The sequence below is a fragment of the Alligator sinensis genome, unplaced genomic scaffold (genome assembly GCF_000455745.1).
Source record: "Alligator sinensis unplaced genomic scaffold, ASM45574v1 scaffold781_1, whole genome shotgun sequence".
Lineage (NCBI taxonomy): Eukaryota > Metazoa > Chordata > Crocodylia > Alligatoridae > Alligator > Alligator sinensis.
In genome coordinates this window covers 1,867,051-1,875,342 of record NW_005841845.1, presented here as the reverse complement: position 1 = coordinate 1,875,342, position 8,292 = coordinate 1,867,051, and the positions used below count along the sequence as shown (strand labels likewise).

The 8,292-nt window shown below is 45.7% G+C and overlaps 1 pseudogene; it reads left to right on the top strand.

Moving 5' to 3' along the window:
* The window catches only part of LOC102377937, a 26,551-nt pseudogene extending 18,259 nt beyond the window's left edge, over nucleotides 1-8,292 (top strand).

Genomic DNA, 8,292 nt, shown 5'->3' with positions numbered 1-8,292 from the left:
TGTAGGGAAGAGGTCCAGGCAGTTCTGGGAGACCGGGATACGGTTGAGTGGTGAGATCTTGTGTTTTTTTTATTCGATTCCTCCCCATTGACATCATTACTGCATGCCTTATACATCCACGAGAGTGATACTCAAAAAGCCAGGGCCTAATTTTCGAAGGGGCTGAGAATACACGGCTCTCACTGACTGCACTCAATGTAGGGCAGGCTATGCTCTTCTGAAATCCAGGCTTTCATTATCTAGCTGGATAATTTGCCTTTCCGGGCAATGCAACCTGTGGCCTTCAAGTTCAGCCTGGGCAGGTCTAGGGACAAGTATTGAGGGCAGGGATATTGAATACTTAAGGTGCCTGTTCCTGCTTTTGATTCCTTCCAGGGACGACCTCAGTAAGATGACTTACTGCACCATGTGCATTAAGGAGAGCCTGCGTCTTTACCCTCCGGTCCCAGGGGTAGCCCGGCAGCTCAGCAAACCCATCACATTTTACGACGGACGGACTCTACCCGAAGGTATGAACACCCTGTATCCTCTGATCTGCAATGGTGGGGTCCTGCTCCCAGCTGCACTGGCCCAGCTCCCATTGACTGCAGCGAGAGCTGCGTCTGAACAATGGAGAGACGAATTTGTTTCCGAAATTTGTCTGCAAATTTGAACGAGACGGCTGCAGGTCCCACAGCCTGGTTGTTGGGTGCCGTAGAGGGCCAGTAGTAGTGAACAGACTGAACTAAAAACCTGGAGTGAAGCAGCAGCTCCGTTGAGCGTCCAGGGCCAGGACAGGGGTGGAGTGCAGGTTGTAAAGCAAGAGACTGGGAGCAGCTCGGCGTAATGCTGGTTCCCACTGAAGTCAGCAGCAGAACTTCTGTTGACTTCAGCAGACAATTCATCCATAGACTTTTCATCCACAGACAATTTCATCCATAGACTTTAAGGCCTGTGTTTCTAGACAGACTCCCTATATAAGGCAGAGTACAGAAGATCATCAGTTCCTGCATGGGTGAACTTATCTCCTCTTTGTTTGCTTTGCAGGCATTTTGGTAGCAATAAGCATTTATCTCATTCACAGAAATCCCAGCGTATGGAAAGATCCACTGGTACAGTTTTTTTTACCCTTACACTCGTCTCTCATTTGCAAGCAGTGAATTCCAAAACCCTTCCTGAATATTCCCAGAGCTAAGTGAGCACCTTCAGTGGCTGAATAGAAGCCTTTACTTACAGACGTCCGTAGTCCCGTGACTTTTCCGTGTTGGCCTGCCATGGCTTGGAAGGGTGCACCGATGGGGGACCCATGCTCCATTACACAAGAACACCTCAGGCCTAGGACACTTTAATCGTGGCTGCATCAACCTCTGGCTGTCTCCCATGGACAAGTCAGGACATCCAAGGCCTGATTGAAATCAGTGGGTATTTTTCGACTGATTTCAATGAGCTTTGAAATAATCTCTTGGCTAGTGATGAAAGACATGGCATTGAAAGCAACAAAGGGATTTCAGAGCTCTTATCTACCTTCTCTGTGATGATTAGGTACTGTAGGAAAAAGCCTATGCTCCGTTTAAATAGCGATAATAGTTATCTGTAGTCTCTTTTCTGTGAGAGCCTCCTAATAACAATATAAATAATACTAGAGCTCTATGCCGTCTAAAACAGGAGATGCCCGACTTGAAAAATGGAGGCCGTCTTGGTGTATTTTCAGCTCATCCAAATATAATAGGACTTCATGAGATACTATTACCTTACTTATCTTATAAGACATTCAAGGGCTTGTTTGCCTTGCATCCTCAGATAAAATGTTCCAGTGATGTGCAAGACATTATTATTGGGATACGCTGTAGGGGCATGTCCGTTAAGGGATGACGCGCTGGAGTTTAACGAAGAAAACACCACCCGATACTAATAGAGCCAAGCTTCTTTAACTGCTTTATTTTGTGCCATAAACCAGTTTGAACTCGCAGGCAAGCAAAGCTTTCTGGAAAACTCTCCTAATCATGACACTACGTTGATGTCTGAGATCAGTGGCTTAGCTGTAAAATCCGTCGATGCAAATATGGGGCTATAATTTACAAAGGAAGAAGATTAAAGGCAGGTGCCAAACCAAGCAATGGCTTAGATTTTCAGAAGTGGCTACTGATTTTGAGTGCCTTCAAGTTTGGGAGTAACCTACCGGAAACACCTTAAAAAGACCTGACTTTTAAAGAGGGTCGAAGCAGTCACAGCACTCAGGCAACCCCCCGCTTCCAGGAACACCAGTATAGACCTAGGGGAAAATTTGCTCAGTTAACTGACCCTAACAAATATATTAAGACATAGAGCAAACTTTCTTCCTTCATGTGACAGCCTCCTGCCACAAAAAAACAAGCCACAAACCTAGCAATGATGCAGCGTCCTTCAAAGAGCGTGAACAGGTCTCACGTGACAAAAACCCCACATACACAAGAACGTCTAGCAGCGCCATTTAGTTATTCTGGCCCTAGCAATACAAACAGAGGCCTGGATATTTTGGGGTGATCACTTTTATTGGACCAACTGTATCATTTGGAGAGATCTCAGGCAAGCTCTTGGGCACAGGGTATCCCTATCTCAACTAGGCGCTTCGTCCAATAAAAGAGGTCGCTCCTAAAAAAGTCCCTGTCTCTTGAGTATACCCTAGGTCATCACAGCTACATCACTCTAACAACATGGGTTCCTGGTAAGAGATGGTTTGATAAAGAGCATAATACTGGGTCAGTCCTCAACTGCAGTAAAGTCTTTCGCTTCTATGAAGCCATTGGAGCAATGCCAGTGTCTGCTAGTTGATCTGCCCTAGTACATTGGCGGAGCGGTGGTGCAGTCGGACATCACGATTCTTCCATTTAGAGGTGTGTGAAAGTCAGTATATTCATTCGGAGAAATACTGTTGAATTCTCCCCCCGCCCTTTCTTTTTTGATCATAATTTTCCATTTCAGAACCATGTTAGGGTCACTTGGTGGGTATTCGGGTCCTCCCCAAAACAGACATAGACCTTTAGACCAGAAAGGACCGTTTTCATCCTATAGTGTGACCTCCTGCATAATATATTAGAAAACCTGCCAAGCTATTCCAGTGTTACTTCAGTCATTCTTTTTGGGCTGTGCCAAACCTTAGAGGTGTTGAAGACCCGGGTAGACAAAGCCTTGGCCGGGATGATGTAGTTGGGGCTGGTCCTGCTTGGAGCAGGGGGTTGGACTCGATGTGACTCCTGAGCTCCCTTCCCGCCCTCGTTTTCTATGATTCTGTGATTTTCAAAAGGCAAGCAATCTTGATTTCAAACACCCAACCTTGACTCCCCCCTAGGTCAGTTTTTCCAAGAGTTAAATTACCATCGCTATTAAAAATCGGTGCCTTTTGTCTAGTCTCGATTTGTTTAACTTCAGCCAGCATCCACTGAAATCCCGTCAGTTGTCTCAGATGCAAAAATTTAAGGGAGCCAAAATGACTAGTCAGGTCTGAAAGTCCTGGCCAGTCGCTCTGTAATGTCAATGACCACTAGGTTCTGGTTTTTCTTATTATGAACCCTTTCATTCTAGGTGTTTGATCCGTCAAGGTTTTCTTCGGAGGACATCTCCAGTAGACATCCTTATGCCTTTCTGCCTTTCGCTGCTGGATCAAGGTAAAGTTAACCTTATAAAATTAAGAAAGAAGAGAAAAACTCCCATAAAATCCCTTTTCCCTGAATATAACTACATACAATTAGAACAGGGGTGTCAAAGATATGGCTGGGTGCAGCCCGTGGGGGCTTCTGGAGGGGCCAGAAATTCAAGGGCAGGGCAAAGGGGTGGGGGGTGGAGCAAGGATTTTACAATCTTAATAGTTCCTATTCATTTGATATTAACAGTGGATTAAAGGTAGGACCCAGAAGCCCCCAAACTGGGCTCATGGTGCTGCTGCCTTAAAACAGTGTACAAACACATAGCAAGAAGCACCCGAGCACTTATAATCTCACTAGGCAAAAGAGGAAGAAAATCTTATCCTCATTGTAGAGATGGGGAACTAAGGCACAAGGAATTTAAATGATTTGCTTTGGGTCTTATATGGAGTCTGCTCTGTCTCCGATGCAGAAGTTTGTATGCTCTAACCTCTTCCTCCTCTAAGCTTGTTTCAGTGATCCCATCCCATCATCCTGTCTCCTCTCACCCATCGCTCACTGTTCTCCTTCACCTCTGACAACTCTGCCTTTTCCCCTGATATTAAGGTCTCTCCCATCTTAAAAAAGACCCTCCAGCTCTTTAACTACTGCCCCGTCTCTCCTCCATCTTTGCTCTATGAATCCTATAGGTCTAGCTGATGAGAAGAGCCAGGAGGAAGAGGATGGAGGCTCTTTCTAATAGTTACCATATGTGCTGCCATTTAAGCGTTGAGAAATGCATGTCCAGCAAGTCTGCAGGTGACCACAAGCTGTGGGGAGTAGTAGATATGCTGGAGGGTGGGGCTAGGATTCAGAGAGACCTTCAACAGCAAACAGGCAGAGCTCTTTTCTCCCCAGCACCACCTGGGGTGACGAGGAACAATGGTCATAAGCTGATGGAGAATAGGTTTAGGTTGGAGATCAGAAGGCAATATTTTACAGCTAGGGTGGCCAAAATCTGGAACCAACTTCCCAGGGAGGTGGTCCTTGCCCCTACCTTGGGCATATTCAAGAGGAGGTTGGATGATCACCTGCCTGGGGTCTTGTGAACCCAGCATTCATTCCTGCCTGTGCCAGGGGGTCAGGCGAGATGATCTGTTCAGGTCCCTCTTGACCCTAGCTACTATGATACTATGAAACCTTGACAAATTGGAGGAATAGACCAAAAGAAATCTCATGAGGTTCAATAAGGACAAGTGCAAAGTCCTGCACTTAAGATATAACAATCCCATGCACAGGTACAGGTTGGGAACTGATTGGTTAGGCAGCAGAGTTGGAGAAAAGGACCTGGGGGTGACAGGGGACAATCAGCTGAATATGATCCAGCAATGCGCCCATGTTGCCAAGAAGGCGAACGGCATCCTGGGCTGCATTGGTAGGAGCGTTGCCAGTAGGTCAAGGGAAGTGTTTATCCCCCTCTATTCAGCACTGGGGAGGCCACATCTGGAGTCCTGTGTCCAGCTGTGGTCCCCCACTACAGAAAGGATGTGGACACATTGGAGAGAGTCCAATGGAGGACAATGAAAATGGTTGTAGGGCTGGGGGACACGACTTGTGAGGACAGGCTGAGGCAACTGGGCTGATTTAGTCTGGAGAAGAGAAGACTGAGGGGGATTTAATAGCAGCCTTCAACTCCCTGAAGAGGATGGAGCTGGGCTGTTCTCAGTGGGGGCAGATGACAGAAAAAGGAGCAATGGGCTCCAGTAGAAGCAAGGGAAGTTGAGGTTGGATATTAGGAAAAACTTCTTCACCAGGAAGGTGGTAAAACACTGTTACAGGCTACCCAGAGAGGTTGTGGACTCTTCATCCTTGCAAGTTTTTAAGACCCAGGTAGACAAAGCCTTGGCTGGGATGATGTAGTTGGGGCTGGTCCTGCTTGGAGGAGGGGGGTGGACTAGATGTGAACTCTTGTGGTCCCTTCCCACCTTAACTTTCTATAACTCTATGACTCTATGAAATGCTGCCAGAGATAGTAGTTTTAGGGCACATCCCCGCAGCCCAAAGCAGTACCATACTCATCATTGACACAACTTCCAGTTTGGGAACTAGCCACTGTGGAGTGAGTGCATGTCTTTTCCTTGCAAGTGCCAGACATACCTTTAAAGACTCTAGCTCTCTCTCAGGTTGACCACAAAAATCAATGTGAATCAGAAAGGGGCAGGCCTGGACAACCAGAACCAGCACCACCCAAACACAGGAGGTCTGGCTTGCTAGGAGAATGAAGTTATTTCTCCTTTGTTCCTGAAACTGAAGAGGAAAGCTGATCTAATGTCTACCTGGGAAGACTTACCAGCAATAAGGCTGCAGACACACGCCACGTTTCCACTGATGGTACTTGTATTCGTGTGCAAACCAATGTGAGTTATAGAGTGGACAGATCACTCACTCTGGAGGTAGCTCCCTGCAATTCATCTCCTCACCACTAGGTGGGGCAGAGGAGCTAGTAACCCGTTTGCATTGATCAAACAGCTGCTCCAGGACAAAACCGACTAGCACTGTGGGCACATATTATTAATTTATCGTTAGTCCTAAGTATCCAAAGAATAGCTTTATTCCAAAGTGGAGTCACTTTCTACATTACAGGGCTGTACATCATGTGTCTGTTCCACATTTATGCTGAGATCAAGGTGTGTGTGTGTCCTGTATCCATACCTTATATTATACCACTATAGTTACATTGATATAATTCCATTTTAAACACCCTTATTCTTAAACCAGTCCCAAAGGAATACGCCATACCAGAGGGCGACACTCTTACTCTGGAATAAGAGCATCCATACAGGTGCTGGTCTAAGACAGGAAGGATTTGAGTTTATGCTTCCAAAAGAAAAGAAAAAAGAAATAATAATGCCATGGGCCACATCTACACGAGACACAGCCTGCACAGTTGTTACTGCACTGTCATTTAGTACTTGCATAACCAAGTACTAAATGACCGCACAGAAACCGATGTTACTACGCAGTAGCATCCCCTCATGGCTTCTGGCTGATGCCGATTGTGTAGTAGCTCATTACTATTGTGCAGTAGCACCATGTCATGGTTCATGCCTTGCAACACTACTGTGCAATACTAACGAGCTCCTGCACAGTAGTAACGAGCTCCTGCGCAGTAAGCATCTCGTATCGATGCGGCTATGAAGTCGTAAGCATACAAACCAGGCTGGCCAAGCGTCTCTCTCCAGGTTGTGGATGAAGTAGACAGCTTGCTTTCTCAGGTGGCATATTGCCAGCAGCTTCAAGCCTTACAGAGGTACCAAAACTATTTGTTAAACCTTATGGCAAAGAATCAATGTCACTGCTCCAATGTCTTGAATGGAGTGACACTTAACATTTGCAATATGAAGAGAACTCCTTTCATTTTAACCACTATATATGACATGCTTAGATTGCATAAATGTAGAGATACGTACATTTTAATGGCCAAAGGAAATGTCACAGTTTAAAGAACCTCACTCACGAATCACAGCATCAACCCCTTAGTTTCTGAGCTATACTATGTCAGGAGGCATAATCTGATGGTCCTAGAAGCGGGCACCAACTGATGAGATGCAAGGAAATCATCCTCATTCTCTAATCAGTTTGAGGAAAAAAAAAATTAGCAAAAGGGTTTGTCTAGCACTCAGAAATCACCTGTGAAGATAAGGGTGCAGAATGGGTGTGTCTACATGAGACACGTTAATGCACATTAGCCTCATTTAATGAACATTATGGGTGCACGTCAACACGTGTGCCCTTAATGCACATTAAAAATGGCAAAATTAGACAAATTGTGCCTAAACTTGACACCTGCAAATGCAGGTATTAAATTTAGATGTGATTAGTCAAAGCGCATTAACGCATGTGTAGAGGCAACCTGGCACTAACTTTAGTGCCAGGTCTGCCCAGCCACTAGGGGCACATGGCAGGGCTGCAGGGACTTGGCGCTAACTTTAATGCCAAGTCCCTGTACGTGTAGACACCTGCACAAAATCACATTATGCACACTCACTTAATGCAAATTAAATTTAGTTGCAGGGTGAGAAGCCAAACACTGATCAGAAATGGGACAGAGGGATAAAAAAAAAATTGCTGGAGACTGGAACTTTCCAGAGTGGCTTAGGAGGGCACACATGAGCTAGAGAAGGTGGATTAATGCTGGAAATGGTTTCGATATCTTCACACAGGCAGTGCATGAGTCTCCTTCACTGGAACCATTTGGTAGCATGGTAATTGTGTTTGGCAGAGTATCAAAGCAAAGTGCAATCAAGGGTTCTCCTCAGGCTATAAAGCAGGGGGAACTCTTGAAGAAGGCAAGTTTTCCAATGCATACAATTGGTGCCAGGAGAGATTCTGAATCCTCATCATGCATCTCTCTCTCTCTCTTCCCAGGAACTGCATTGGGCAGCAGTTTGCCATGAACGAGCTGAAAGTAGTGCTGGCCCTGACCCTGCAGCACTATGAATTCTCACCAGATCCAGAAAATCCTCCCATTAAAGTACCTCGGATCACCCTTCGTTCCAAGAATGGGATTCACCTGTACTTGAAGAAAGTCCTGTGATGCTGAAACAGCACTGACTTCAACGAAGGCAGGGATCGAACCAAAGGGATAATGTGTTATCAGTTTATTGGACTAAGAGGGAGCATCTACATGTGCATTTAAACACAACTAAATTTA